The sequence below is a fragment of the Mauremys reevesii genome, linkage group 1 (genome assembly GCF_016161935.1).
Source record: "Mauremys reevesii isolate NIE-2019 linkage group 1, ASM1616193v1, whole genome shotgun sequence".
Lineage (NCBI taxonomy): Eukaryota > Metazoa > Chordata > Testudines > Geoemydidae > Mauremys > Mauremys reevesii.
In genome coordinates, this window is record NC_052623.1 from 251,178,866 (window position 1) to 251,195,340 (window position 16,475).

A 16,475-nucleotide genomic window follows, 5' to 3' on the forward strand; every position below is an offset into this window, starting at 1 on the left:
TTGAAAGAAACTAACCTAGACGGGTCCTGGTGAGCTCTGCTGAGTCACAGGGTTGAGCAATCCCCCATTATGCGGTGCTTCTCTTACAGAATTGTAAATCCCTTGTTTACAACTCCTCTCCTGATTAATGGTAACTTAACATTCTCCTGAGAGTGGATCACCACCCATGTTGTCACTGGGGAACTAGAGACAAACTTAATACATATTTCAGTAACTATACAGCAAAATCTCATAACTAAATACACATTAATGATATACATATTTGGATAAAATAATGGGTTTCAGCAAATCATGACTTTTCATACGATATCTTACATGGCATGATTTGTATGAAATATATCAATTATATGACGGGGTGAATATGGGGGTTCCAGGGTGTGTTTTGAGGTACAGAGTGCCACAGTATGAGATCAGCATTCCCCAATAGGCTACAAAAAGAACTGGATTTTTGCTTGTTTTTCCTTATGTCCATCTTCATCTTGCTATCGTTCTTCTGAGATTAGATTTTGTACCTAAATGGTATTCATTATCAGCCCAGGCCTATGTATATTTCTCCTCAATACAAAAGATACACCAAGAACTATATCAATGTGTTTTCCAGCTCTCTCTCTCTGTATAGACTTCTGGTCAGAACATTTATCCAAGTAGAGAAAAAAGTGAATTTCCTTCTTCCTTAAAAGCTAGTATTAATACTACCATGACCCTGGAAGAGACCTTAGGAGCACATCAGATCAAATGGTAATGACAGAAATTAGGAAAAGAAAAAAGCTGTCAATCATATATAAAACATAAGAATGGTCTGTAGGATGGGTAAAATTTGAATGTTTTGTGGATAAACCTCTTTTAGGAACTTATTCAGATGTTTTAGAAGGAGGCTGCTGTTTGTCCTGAATTCTGAGGCTAGAAATAGGATGGAGAGTGGGTTGCATTATTCTAATCTGAAGTAGATGGATGATTTCATTCATGTCCTGGCACTTCCATGGGTTGCTGAGACTGAAAATGGAATAAATCTCTTCCTGTAATTCTTGCAAACCACCTTCAGCAGACCTTCTCTGGACCAAGTTCAATGACCTCATCTGATATTATAGGCAACCTATTTGCTTCCAACTTGGTGCCAACTGGGGGTCTAACTCCAGATAGGACTGGCTGAGAGTCCTGTAGACCGCTCTGAAGCAACAGAGATCCACTACTGACCTCCCATTAGCAACCTGCACTTGTGCTAGCTATCACTTGCAAAGAGGCGTCTCTCTGGTTGTACTTCAAGGACTGTTTCAACTTGCCTTATTGTAAGGAGGAAATATTGTTAACCCAGTAACATGCCTAGATCACTGCTCGCAACTGGAATACCAGTTGTTATGCTTATTGCTGAAAGCAGCTAGAAAGGTCTCTCTGAAACCACAGCACAACTAACAGACCATGAGGGGAAGGGGGAAGTGGGTGACCACGAGGAGTACACATGACCCTGTGCCCTCCTAACTTGAGCTTTTTCCTAAGCATGCGGTTTTGCAAGATGGAAAGTCTGGCAATAGTTAACTATTGTGATGTGAAATATAGCTGGTTAACTAATAGAAAGCTACACACTACAGGCTGGAAAATGTCACACTTAATTTAGCTTCTGCTCAGACATTTGTTTGTTTTTTATGAACAAGCTATGTAATACTAACAAACTGGGTACAAAAAGAGGATGAAATGTGAGCTTGAGGGACACCTGGACACCTCTCAAGTTCTCCTGCAGACAGAAGGCTGGCCACTGGAGGTCTACGTGAGACTTTCGTAGCTCACTGGGAGGCCTAGGAAGGACAATAAGAGAGAGGGCATGATCTAGACTTTTCAGCCACCTCCTGCTGAGATCTGCCACAAAGCAGCCAGTTGTGCAGGTAAAGGCAGACAAGGATGCCCCTTCTTTTCAGGTGTGTCATGACCAAAGTGACGCACTTTGTAAAGAACGTTAGTGCCAGTGACAGTCCAAATGGCAGTAACTTGCACTGATAATGACTGGGTCAGGACATGATCTGAGATACTTCCCTGGGTCCAGATGGATGGCTAAGAAAAGGAGAGCCATGAACAACTCTTGTGCCTAAAAGGAACAGAATGATGAGGCAAGCACTAACCATCCTGAAGCTCAGGCAGCATATGTATTTGTTCAGTCTCCTCAGGTCTAGAATTAAATGAAGACCCCTTTTCTTCTTTGGGATAAGGATATATTGGGAATAGAAGCCTCTTCCCCTATACTCGCCTTCTATGGCTTCTCGCTAAAACAACAAGGCTACTTTTCTTAGTGACAGGTTCTTGAGATAAGGGTCCCTGAGAGGGATAAGGATGAGGCATAGGTAGGGAGTAAGATGTGGATAGGGTAGCCAGGGCCCATGATGTCTAGCAGCCATTTGTCAGCTGTAAGACTGTACTGCAAACGTAGTGGAAAGGGGGCAAGGTAACTTCCCGAAGTGGTAGGCTCTATATCAGCTCCAGTGTGGCAACCACAATAGCTCCTTGGGTAGAGACAGTTTGTTGTTTTCCCTCCATTGTCGATTCTGCTTAATCCTAGGGATCAATGTCTGACTCTGGTGTGGGAGTTCTTAACAATGCCACTGGTGAACAAGAGATCCTTCACTTTCTCGAAGCATGGGATGGGGATCTGCTCTGGGACACATGATTGTCATCTTTGATGGCAGATCCTCCTCCTCCTCCTGTGCCACAGTAGCAGTCTTGCTTGTGTCCCCTGCCCTCAGGGCAATAGAGGACTTGGAGAATTTTTCCCTGGTCTGTTATTTATGGAACTTTCCTTGTGGGATGAACCTGCCTGATGTTTGGAGCTAAGTTGATGCTCATAACTGGTTCATTTCTCAGTGCTGCCCTTTGTTGTCAAAAGCATAGATGCCAGATCCACTGATACTGGGGTCAATGCCACAGTTACCAACATCAAGACTGCAGGTGCCAAAGCAGAGTTGAGGCCATCAGCAGTGAGGTTGTCAGTGCCAGCATTCTCACTGATGCCTTCTTCTAACCACCAGATGACAGAGTATGGTGCACTTCTTTGGTTCCATTTTTTGCTGTTATTACCTCCTCTGGGTCCAAACTGACTCATGAGTTTCCTCAATAGGTGCAGCTTGAAACATGCATCCCTGGTACAGGTCTTCAAGGAGAAATACCAGCAAACCAAACATTTGTCCAAGATCAGACTTTTCCCTATGCAGAAACAGCATCTACAGGGTGGTAGTTGGATTAATTTTGATTTTTTGGAATGCCAATAGTAATCAAATACAGATTAAATGGATTAAGGAGAAGAACAGCTTTCTTCACAGCAGTATAGGGGTGGGGAAAGGTTTGCAAGCTCTAAAGAGAGTAGCAAGCCAGACACAAGCTGGGCTCCATCTTGCTGCCACAAGAGGTAAGAAGAACTGAGGGAAGGTCACAGTTGATCACCTTTTAGGTGCTCACGTGGGAAAATGAAGCAGAATAGCATGTATGCACAGCCCCGACAAACACACTATTCAAAAGACTCCAATCTTCCACGAGGCACATGTGTACCTATTGTGCGAGCCACACTGACACATACTCAAAAAAACACTTCAGTTTTCCAAAACATTTCCCACTGTATCACTAATATAGCTGGGAATCTATTTGCCTGATCATCTGATCTCAAGAATCAAAGCTGCATACATCTTTGTGAAACAGATTTATATCCCACTGTCTTTTTCAGGGAGAAGTCCTTAGGCCATGGGCTATTCAGACTGAGATGGGCCATGGTTTACATTTAATTTAAAAAAGGGGGGGGGGGGGCGAATACATCTGGGAATTCAGGCTATCGCTAGATTTTAAAAGAGCAACTACAAGGATTAAGCACCAAGAATAGCTTTCTTGAGGTTCAGCTTAAAGGTTACAAGCAAAACAAAAGCCTCTGGGGTTAGCACAGAGGAGTCCACAAGCCATAAAGAAATAAAAAGAGATAAACCTAATCATGTCTTCCTAGACATTTCCTGATCAACTTACATATCTGGGGTTTCAAATGAGTAGTTTCTAGGTATGATACTGAGGATTTTCCAGACCTGGCCCCAAGCTTCTTACAGTATAGCTCTGCCCTGTCTGCTTCTCCCCGGGAGAACACAGACAGACAGATAAAGGGGGAGTCGTTTTAAAATTTAAAAAAGTTCTAGCCTTCCCATTGGCTCTTTTGGCCAGGTGCCCACTCACTTCCTTTTACCTATGCCTAGCAGTGAGACTTTTTAATCATTTACAGGTAGAGCAATTAGAGAACAGCTACTAAGAGGGATTTTATAGTTACTGGCTGGCTGGGTGTTCATAAAAGGGAGCTACCCTCACCCCCCCTTCATTTACCACAGTGCCACAAGCAGATAATAGGAGAGGCAGTGCTCAAGACCCCTGCAGTGCAGGGAAATGATTAAGTGAGATATATCCAGATAATTCTGGTAAGTGACCCACATCCAAATGCTGCAGAGAAAGGCAAAACAAAAAACCAAGGTCATTGCCAATCTTTCTTGGTGAAAATTACTTCCCAACCCCACACATGGCAATCAGTTAGACCCTGAGCACGTGAGCAAGAACCAGCCAGCCAAGCACCTGAGAGAAGGGGAGAGTACTCGGTGCCACCTCAGAACCCTGGCACACCCTGCCCAGTATCCCATCTCCAGTACAGGCCATCCCTGATGCTTCAGAAGAAGATTTAAAAATATATACATCTCCCGAAGTACATTGGGGGGAAAAATCTCTTCCAGACTCCTGCCGGTGACTAGCTGAAACCTTGAAGCATGAGCTTTAGGAACACAACACAAACCATAAGTGAGCCAAGGGTGTTGAGCCCTGCCCCCTACCATCACAAACAACTCTGTTATACAATTGCACTCAATAAATTTGTTTTACTCTCTCTTAAAACTAATTAAGTTGTTTGTCCCCACAACTCCGACTGGGAGGCTGTTCTAGAACCTCACCCCTCTAATGGTTAGAAGCCTAATTTTCAGTCTGAATTTGCTCATAGCCAGTACCAACCTATTTGTTTTTGCGCTAACATTGTCTTTTAACCTATCCTGGTATTTACACCCCCCTAATGTATTTATTTGGAGCAAATATATCTCCTATCAGACGTCTTTTTGCTAGACTAAGCAAGCCAGTCTTCCCTCATAAGACAGGCCCTCCATTCTCCTGATCATCCTAGTACCTGATCTCTGCACCTGTTCCAGTTTAAATTCATCTTTCTTGAACATGGGTGACCAGAACTGTACACAGGATTCCAAATGAGATCTTATCAGTAACTTGTATAGCGGCATTAATATTCTCTCTCTATTGGAAATGTCTCGTCGATTACATCCTAGGATCACATTTGCCTTTTTTCTAAACCGAAGTCATATTGGTGGTTCATAGTCATCCTGTTATTGACCCTCACACCTACATCTCTCCCCTCCTCCTGTCACATCTAACTGATGAGCTTGTACAATAAATTCTTATTATTAGACCCAATGTGCATGACCTTGCACTTCGTACTATTGAATTTCATCCTATTTCTGTCACTCCAGTCTCCAAGATCATCCGGATCTTCCTGTACAATATTCTGATCCTCCTCTGTATTGATACCTCTAAACTCTGTATCATCAGCAAATTTCATTAGCACACTCCTACTTTTTGTGCCAAGGTCATTAATAAAAATATTGAATAAGACTGGTCTCAAGACCGATCCTTGAAGAATTCCACTAGTAACTTCCCTCCAGTCCAATAATTCACCTTCCAGCACAATCCGTCACCTTCTCCCCTTTAGCCAATTTCCTATCCCCCTTCCAGTGCTTGTATTGAGTCCCATCTTCCCTTATTTAACTAATAATTTCCCAAGTGGTAACACATTAAATGCTTTACTAAAGTCCAAGTATATTAGATCTGCTGCACTTCCCTTATCTAAGAAATCAGTTATATTCTTAAAGAAGGAACCTAGGTTATTCTGGCATAATCTACCTTTAATAAACCTGTGTTGCATTACATCTCTTATCATTTACCTCTATGAATTTAATTTTTCTTCCCCTTATTTCCTCTAAAACCTCACATACTACTGGTTTGTAATTCCTCAGATCACAAACCAATCCCCCACAAACTCCCACGTAAAAATTTGCCCCAAAACTCTGCTGTTAGCTGCTAGCTGTTCACTGCTCCAATGTTTGTTAGTGACTGGCTCTTAAACCTAGCCAAACTAGATCAGCAGCACCCCCTGGATAAAGGATATCACCAAGCATTGAATCAAGACACACACCTGGAACCAATCACTGAAACAAATCACTCCAGAACAGAACACAAAAATCACCACTGTCCTTTCAGGCCAAACCCTCACAGAAACCCTGCTGGTTTGCTGCTCCAATGTTTGCTAGTGATTTACTTTTAAACCTAGCCAAACTGCACTGATCTTCTTTGTAAAATGTTTGGAGATTCACAGGTGATGCTATATAAGAGGTTGGTGGTGTTATATTTGCAATACTGTCCACCTATGTGACCACTGGATGTCAGGTAATAGGTACATTTTATTTACTTTTACTATTCTGAAGTCATCTGAGAATTTTCATGCCCAAAGGAGTGGGGGGCTGAGGTGATGCCTGCCTGGATTTGGCTGTCTATGAAAGGCCTATTTAGGGTGGAGACCATTCTTTCAGGTAAGTATCTCCCATTAGAACTATTCATCAGAAACTTGAAATAAAGTTTGGATTTTTTCCTCAAAAAAGCTCTGAAGCGGGAAGGTCTCCGACTGAGCCTGCCTGTCATTGTGAAGGCAGGAAAAACTAGAGGGAATTTCAGGGGGAGGACCATTCCCCTGCTGCCAGGGACTGATAGGTCTGATTCTGCCCCCAGCCATAAGCAACATGAGGCACCCATTGTAACAGATTTGTGGACCTTAGGAGAAGGAAGATCTTTTTTATTTGAGTTTGTGTTGTTCTCATAAAAAGGATGTTAATGGGGACCTGAACTTGCCTTTTACAGCACAAATGAGCGTTTTAAGTGTGAACCTTCTTAACAGAAAACATTTCTATGTAAAATCTGAAATACTACTGAATTAGGAAACTAAAGTAGCAAGTAAAATAAATCCACTTTAGCAATGTAGGACTATAAGATGGGAAGTAAATAATTAGTAACATGTAAATAAAAATATGTAAGTAAAGAAATCAAATAAAATTTTTTTTAAGATATCAAAAGATTGATTTTTTAAATTTAATTGACCTTGGTTCATGAGATATCCAGGAACAGATTGAGATCATCATGGTGTCTCAGATTTATTCTTTATTACATTTTTTTTTTTAAATCTGAAATTTCAGGTTTGGGCTCAGTCGCTCTGTTGAAATTGGACAAATAAGTCTCATGGTATTTTAATTCCATAACTGCATCAGCATAACTTGTCAGGTTTCTGATGCAATGCTTATTTAAGTACACTTAAGATGTGCTCTGTGCAAATATTTGAATGCCCAAAATTCAAAAATTCCTTTTGATGATCACTTGTGCTATGGTTGATGTAGTTTTAAGTGTTCATTGGAGGGGAACCCCACACAAAAAGGCTTAGATATGAGTGAGGTGAATTAATTCCAACATTCAAACAAATAAGAAAAGCTTTCACAATATTTGCCTTGCTGTGGGTAATAAAGCCAGATTTCTTCCCCTGACAGACATTTCTTTGGTTTACATTAAAATACACTACCACTTCACAAAAGTCTTAACTGCAAAGACTCCCTTCAGTGTTGTGCTCTTCAATGTATCAGTATGTGTCAATTGCTCCCAGCCAGCTCAAAAAAAAGTTTAATCACAATGTGGGCTGGTCTACACTAGAAAATTAGTTTGGACAGCTCTAGTCAACAGAAGAATTCTTCCACCCACATAGCTATTACCTCTATGGGAAGTGGATTACCTATGACAATGGGAGAACCCCTCCCATGGGCATAGGTAGTGTCTACACCAACGGGCTACAGCAGAGCAGCTGAAGTGCTACAGCTGTGCCACTGTAGTGGTTTAAGTGTAGACAAGTCCTGTGTATTTCACATGACTACCACAAGAGGCTAGAATATTGTGATTCTCTTCTGTCCCTTCTTCCTCCATCAATGCTATTTATCAATATTTTGGGGAAATAGTATTGATTACACAGAACCTAGTGCAAAAAGGCCTCAAACCACAACAGGACCTCTAAGCACTACTTCAACAAACAATCATGTTATAGTAGATCAGGGACCTGCAACTCCTGGCTCCCAGATTCTGTTCTTAGCTCTGTCAATGACTTACTTTGAAATCTTAACCAAGTCACATTTATACATCTGAGTTTATATATAATCTATCTGTACCACTGTTACCTGCCTCACAGGGGTGTCTGTGAGGCTGAGTTAATTGTAAAGCACAGTGGGATCCTCTAAGGCACTAATGCAAGTGTTAAGTATTAATATTTTTAAATGGCCTAGAAGGCAGTATGGTAGCTAGGTGCATTACTGTATTCCTCTCACTACAAAAGGTGACTCAAAGCACCCAACAGGAACAAGTGAGTCTCCAACCACCCTACAAAAATATAACCAGGAAGAGGTCCACAATAAACATGAGACCTTGAGTTTTGCTGCCGATATTTTTATTTCAATCTAACATAGCTTTGAACTTTTACAGAAAATCACAGCACAAATTGCAAAAAATACCTAGCAGGCACTCTGACAGAAGAAAGTATTGGTGAGACCACTGTCATTTTTAAATTTTTCTGCTACTTGCAGAAGAGAAAGGCTGAGGACAACTAGAGAACTATCCTTGCCGCACAGAGGATGTGATGCCAAATTAACCTTTCACACCCTACTGCTTACAAACCATTGCATCCTGGTTCCAACTCTTGAGTTTCAATCACTGTGGATCACTGCCTGCCACAAATATTTCCTTAAACTAACTCAAACTGGTAAATATAGGAAATAAAAGTAAAGAATCCTTATGTTGGAAATTTGACAGGAGAAAACTACAAATACTATCAAGTTCTTCCATCCCTCCTGCTGGCTGAGTCAGCAGTGGTACTTCACAAGACTTCATTCTTCAAATATTTGTTTAGCTGCTGACACTGGCATCTTTGGTAATTTATTCCATATATTAAGTACTCTTACAGTAAAGAACTGTTAACTGAATTCTTTTGGTACCTAACCCTTACTTTACTTAGACATACATTTCTACACTTAGCATTAATACGAGAATTTTTCTCTTTTTACTAATCCCTCCAGAGTTGCATAAACCTTAATCAGGCCCTTTTCTTCATGTCCTATGCCCCAGCAAATAAAGTTCCATCTAATTTCCTTATTCATTTTGATTAAGATTCTAGGGACTGTGTAGCATTTCAGCTTGCTTTTCAGCTGTACCTTCTTCATTTCAACAAAACTTTTAGTAATATGCAAATATGGCCTCATATATTATTATTACTGCAAATGTGAGCTCATGTATCCCTTAACATTGCCATAAAAGTCTTGCAATTTATAACAATGGGACCCAGATACTTACATGTATCAGTGATGTTTCTTCAGACTTTTGCCACTGACACTCAGTTAGCCATTGCTTATCAGTCCCCTCTGCAAACACCTCTCCCTTTTCTATTATATTCATGATTGTGGAAATGACCTACTGCATTGTACATCCCTGTACAAATACACAATCTCTTGGACCTATTAGCTATTAACCTAATACGGCACTTAATCTTAGCCAAAAGGCTTATGCTGAGCCTCTGTGCACTGTGTTTAGTAAACCACAATAGGAATTAGGTCGTCTCCAATCTCTAGCGTAGCACAATCTTGAAGACTCCAAGATTTAGAGCATCCAAACTTCAGTGAGGGTTAAAACATCCATTAAAACTGAGGATAACAGTACAGCAAGGGTCAGTACGGAGGTTGGATTTAATATCCATATGAATATTTCGACTTCCACCACTCTCTGCCTAATGACTTTCACAAATTGAAGGAGAAAACATGAGCTTGCTTACTAGTATAAACTGAGTACTAGCCTACAAAACTGGGACAGTTGCCTAAAGTAGAGGACTACTGACAAATACCAGCACCATTTCTTCTCATCTATTAAAGATTACTAGAAAAATATGGTGGTTTTGCCATCCTTCCCCATGCAATCTTTGCCCATTTAGGATGACTTGAGGTTACAGTATCTTCAGGAGGGGCAATGTATAGAATTTTCATGTTTACTCAGTCAGATGCAACACACTAAGGAAACAACATATATATTTCCCACCTATTCCATCCTGCTATGTTTATTATTACACACTTTAAAAGAACATCCAGGTTGTAAAATCAAGTACTCAGAAGTTAGGAAATGCCAGAATTAAAGTCACCTGTGCAACCTCAATTTACTTCCTCTGTGCACGTGTATTATGGTACAGTTTTTAACATGACCACATACATTTTATTTTTTCCCACAGGACCCCGCCTCATTCCATGTACAGGATAGACAGTGCTCAATGAATAGGCAGATCTTCAGTATTTCCTTTTATATCATTTTTTTAAAATGTGTAGCCCCCCCAGGCCTTATTTACCACACACCATCCAAACCCTAAAAAAAAAAAAAAGGTAGCAAACTTTGATGGTAAGGGGTAGAAAAAGGATATTTCCTGGAGTGTTTTAAAAGGATGTTTAGTCTCATGAAAGCATTCAAAACCAGATTTAAATCCAAAAGCAGAGTTTTAAGGATCTTAGGTGAGTAGTTAGCACAGTCACCATAAGGAACCTGATGTCCTGACATGATGAAATTCTTCTACATACTCTGGAAAATGCTGGAAGAAAAGTGCTGCTGCTATCTACACCCTGAGTATACCAGCTGGCAAACCAAGAGATAAATGAAGGTTGAGGCATTCTGTGGGAAGGCTAGAAGTGTCTGGTAATGGGGAAATCCTTCCTTCCTTGCACCAATGGGAGAATCTTTCACAAACTTGGGGGAAAATTCTTTCTGCAAACCAGCATGGAACTGATCATCCTATTTTAAAAATGTGTGTCCTTCACACATTCCCTATCAAAAGCCAGGCTTTTAGACCTTTATTGATTCTTTATTAACCTGGACATGAGGGGCACAGGAGGTAATGCATACAGGATGGAGTTTGGCCCAATTTGGAAGAGAGCATTAGTAGCTACTGTCTTTGTTCTCTTTTCCTGGAGAAATATTTGGGGACCTTGTTGTTTGCTATAATGTGAGTAAACCCAGCAATGGCATTCCCAAGGAAACTCCCAGCTGATGGAAGATCTCTGGTTGAAGGAACCATTCTCTGTGGTCTAGCTTGCTCATGCTTAACAAGCTAGTCCTGAAGTTTTCTCATTTATGCTGAATGTGCACTATGAATTCTTTATTCACCTCATTTCTTTCTGTAGAGAGGCAGACCTGATCCCTACCTGCTTGTTGACATAAGATATGGCATTTTCCATCACAATCAGCACTGAGCTGCTGGGGAGAAAGTCCACCAGTAAGCACAGGACACATAGATGATCACTCAGTTACACCTAATTAATACTGTGATATTTTCTGTCCTCAACACATTCCCTGAATTGACCTGCTCTTAACATGGGCTCCCCGGCATTATACGTTGTCAATGATGGTGGACATACATGGGATCCTTTATGGCTTGCCCTCCTATGAAATTTTCTTTACCAGTGAAAAAAGTGCATCAGCATTCAAAGCAAGGTAGACTCATGCAATAAATAGGACAGAGATCTGTAGTGGTCTCATAATGCTAGGATCACTGCAAAATACCTATGCAAGATACCATCGTGCCTAGGACATTCATAAGGGCCTGATAGCAACATCCTGTGGGAGCCAAAAATTTATTGGACTACTTTCCTCCATTAGAGTTTAAGAACCACAGCAATGGAATTCCTGACATCTTCTCTTATGGGGGGGCAAAGCACAATGAATCTTGGAAAACTGATAAGCACTTTTTCTTGAATCCTGTTTTTCTCTAGTTTTCATAAGACAGGAAATTTGGCAGACCATTGTTCCATTCTCTTCAACACACACCGGTTTGACCTTGGAAGAGGTGCTAAGTAAAGAGAGGGACCAAAGCTATAGTTTTCCCTACCTTGCCTCCCTTTACATGGATGTAGAGACAGCTCAAAATATGAGGGGTTGGCTGACTGAAGAACTGGTCCAGAGTAGTGGCACAGGAAGCTGAATGAACAGTCTTCTCTGTTGAAATAGAGAGGAGACGCCTTTGCACTTCTGATTGCTGCCAGGGGATCCTCATGCCCAAGTCAAGATGCAAAAAAGGCAGCATGTCACACAATAACTGATCAGGACTTGACAGACCAAGCAAGCATACTATCCATTTGGAGCTCAAAGTAATTCAAGGCATCAGCCAATTGCTGTAGGACCAACTGGGGTAGAGTACAAAGAACACTTTGTTTTGGAAAATGATTTCTTTGATTTCAGGACCTCAACAACTGAAAGTTCCCTTCAGAAACTTAACCAAATTAAACTGATTTTCCCCCAAAAGGAAAAGAATTTTTTACTTATAATTTCAGGCTCCAAATGCTGGAAGAGAGTTTAAAATGATCAGTTCTCAAGAGGACTCTGACACAAAGATCTGCCATGTTCCTGGATCTAAAAGAAGAATTATGTGGAAGGGAATTCCAAGGATAGGTCCCTTAATCAGTCACTTTGTGCCAGTGTATTTTAAAGACAGATGCCACAGCAAAGACTAGTGGACATCAGGATGGAAAAAGCCAAGGTAGATATCAATGAACAGAAAGCTAACTAGAGGGAGGAGGAAGAGCTATAATACCAATCCAACAGCATGTACCAATGGCAATCAGACTAAACATTAGCGAACTATAATAAATTAACCAAAAAGTCATTTGGTGCAGTCAGAATTAGTCCTTTTGTCAGAACAAGGATGCCACTAACAGCTCAGCTAAACACAGCAGTAGGGACTAGTAACAAAAAACCTTTAGAAGCTATCAACGAAAAATTAGGTTTTAAAAGGCACTGGGGGATACTCACACTTCAAGATGATGGGAAATGGAGGTTATTTCAAATGGTAGGGATGCAAGTAAAGACAAGTCTTAAGAGCAACATCCAGAGAACACTGAAGAAAAATATTGCAATAATGCATGAATTCATCGATAAAAAAAGATTGAAGGAAGATATGAAAACTAATAGCCAAGAATAGAGAAGCTGATGAAAACATGAAGACTTTTTAGACTGCTCTTTACATTCTCAAAGTGTTTGCCTCAATAAGGTGAAAGCCCCTTCAGAAACATTCTCATGGTTAAGCTCTCACACAGACATCCAGGGCCCCTACCAACTGAATGACAATATATCAAAGTAAAAAGATCCTTTCCAGCAGCCAAACATTCCTTCAGGAGAAACATTCTGTAATTCTTAACATGTACAAGTCACTGTAGAAACAAATTTCAGTGCAGGATGTTTGTGAAACTGCAGAACCTGAAACCTTATTATTCCACCCCAAGATAGAGATCAGAGATGCCCATAACAACAGCAGGCTCAAAGTGGGAGCATAAATCTTACATAGCCCACTACTGCCCTGTTGCATTGAAAATATATTTTTGAGAAGTTGTGTTCAACTCTTGTAATCAGAATACTCTAGCTCCCTCAGCACCAAGCAGAGAAGAGTGATCCCATGCCAAAAACAAGTTTCTGTTATTAGCTCCAAAATTTTCTCCCTCAACATTCAAGCCTTTTTTAACCTTGGAGAAAACTGAGTACTCTCATTTTGGCTTCCAGCAAAGAGAAAAGCTGTTACCTAATTTGAACTGCTTTGGAAACCCTGGCAAACAACCTACCATAAGAATTCATGGAAGAATAACTACAGGTGGTATGGTCATCTGGTCTAAATGCCTATCAACGACCCTGTGAGAATCATCTTCGACTCTGACCCAGCGAAAGCAAGATGAAAAAGGACACACACACCGGAAGATCTAAAAACATGATGGTTGGACATCATCAGACCCCTGCCTCAGGACAGACCACAACAGAGGTGCATAATATGTACAGAGCCCTCTTGATTGTCCAAGCAACAGCATGAGAACTAACCAAGGTCTGCGGCTCTCCTCCAAGGTAAATTCTATATTACATACCATAAAGCCAGCAATGATTGTGACCTGGAATGGATGTGCCATGTGTTTTCCTGCCAGAAGTCAGAAGTGACTTCTTCCGTATGAAGTGGTGGCTGTGCTGAAAGAAAAGGTTTGTGGCCAAGTATGGACACTACAGATCAGCAGAGAGGCTGAATTGTTGAACTACCAGATTTGGGACTCATCATTACCCCAGATACAAGAAAGACAGAAAGGGACTAATGACTAAGGAATAAAAATGTGGAGAGGGGGCTTGGCAGTTTGTAGTAAGTTCTTCCTTTGTAGAAATAAGATGCAAATTTTATACTGTCAGGGTAATTAACCACTGGAACATACCAAGGCTTGTTTTAGATTTTCAATCACTGAAAATCTTTAAATCAAGATTGGATGTTTTTCTAAAAAAATATGGTCTAGTTCAATCACAGCTATTTGACTTGAAGCAGGAACTAAATTATTGGAAGTCCTACAGCTTTCCTTACACAGGTGGTCATACAAGATCACAGTGGCCTTTTTAGACCTTAAAATCTACGAACTTCAGTTATTCCCCACCTACTGGTAGGCACAGAGCAGCACAAACAGAGTTTCTGCAGCTGTTACTCACCTGCAGGGGGCTCATGGTTCATGAATGAAACAATACATGAATGAAAGTATATTCTCCTATGAAAGAAAAAACATCCTGAAGACACCTTAAGGTAAATAGCAAACTGGCAGGCTCTCTCTTTACAGAAGTAAAGATTCAGCTCTCATTTTCATCTTCTGTTTACCTAGAGTTCACTATAGAAACTGTGCCTTTCTTCCAGAAGAAAAATGCCTTTTCAATCCCACTAATTCACAACAGCAGCAGGTGTGTTACATCCAGATATGGGAAAAAACGGTTACCCACCTTTTAGTAACTGTTGTTCTTCGAGATGTGTTGTTCATGTCCATTCAAAGTACGTGTGCGTGCGCTGCGTGCACACCAGCCGGAAGATTTTCCCCTAGCAGCGCCCGTAGGGTCGGCCCTGGCGCCCCCTGGAGTGGCGCCATTACGGCACCCTATAAAGGGGCCCACCAACCCTCCACCCCCTCAGTTCCTTCTTGCCGGCACTCCGACAGAGGGGCAGGAGGGTGGGTATTGGAATGGACATGAACAACACATCTCAAAGAACAACAGTTACTAAAAGGTGGGTAACCGTTTTTTCTTCTTCGAGTGGTTGTTCCTGTCCATTCAAAGTAGGTGACTCACAAGCCTAACCTTAGGTGGTGGGGTCGGAGGTCACTGCCGACTGAAGCACTGCACGACCAAAGGCGACATCATTCCTAGCCTGGTGCGTGAGGGCATAGTGTGACGTGAACGTGTGGATGGAGGACCACGTGGCAGCTCTACAAATGTCCTGAGTCGGGATCTGAGCTAGGAACGCCACGGAGGAGGCCTGCGCCCTGGTAGAGAGGGCCGTAACCAGAGGAATAGAGGTTTTGGCTATACGATAGCATTCCCGTATGCAGGCCGCAATCCACGAAGAGATCCTCTGAGAGGAGACTGGGAGCCCCTTCATTCTATCTGCCACCGCGATGAAGGGCTGGGTCGACCGTCTAAACGGCTTTGTCCATTCAACATAAAAGGCTAGAGACCTGCGGACATCCAGGGAATGCAGCCTCCGCTCCCTACCGGAAAAGTGTGGCTTTGGATAAAACACCAGTAGGAAGATATCTTGTCCCATGTGGAATTGGGAGACGACCTTGGGAAGGAAAGCCGGGTGAGGGCTAAGTTGGACCTTGTCCTTATAGAAGACAGTGTACGGGGGCTCGGATGTCAGTGCCCTGAGTTCTGATACCCTCCTTGCCGAGGTGATCGCTACAAGAAAAGCGACCTTGTATGACAGGTACAGCAGAGAGCACGAAGCCAGGGGCTCGAAGGGAGGACCCGTGAGGGCGGAGAGGACCAGGTTCAGGTCCCAGGTAGGAGCTGGTTGACAGACACGCGGGAATAGCCTGTCCATGCCCTTAAGGAAACAACCAACCAGTGGGCTTGCGAACACCGAGGAGCCCCCTTCTCCCGAGTGGAAAGCCAAGATGGCCGCTAAGTGAACTCGAACCGAGGAGAGAGAAAGGCCCAACTGTCTCAGGTGGCGCAGATAGTCTAAGATAACGGGAATCGGGGCCCGCAACGGTTCCTGCCCTCGCTGACCGGACCAGATGGAGAAGCATTTCCATTTGGCCAGGTAGGTGGCCTTGGTCGAGGGTTTTCTGCTACCGAGCAGCACTTGCCTGACCTGTTGGGAGCATTGCATCTCCACCGGGTTCAACCATGGAGCAACCAGGCTGTGAGGTGGAGAGATTGCAAGTTCGGGTGGCGGAGGCAGCCCTGGTCCTGCATGATCAGGTCCGGCAGCAGGGGCAGCGTCAGGGGCGCTCGGGTGGACGTGTGCA

The 16,475-nt window shown here is 42.2% G+C and overlaps 1 protein-coding gene across 12 annotated transcripts in view; it reads right to left on the reverse strand.

Moving 5' to 3' along the window:
• The window catches only part of ERC1 (ELKS/RAB6-interacting/CAST family member 1), a 562,177-nt gene that overhangs the window by 511,142 nt on the left and 34,560 nt on the right, over positions 1-16,475 (reverse strand). The gene's annotated exons all lie outside the window — the stretch shown is intronic.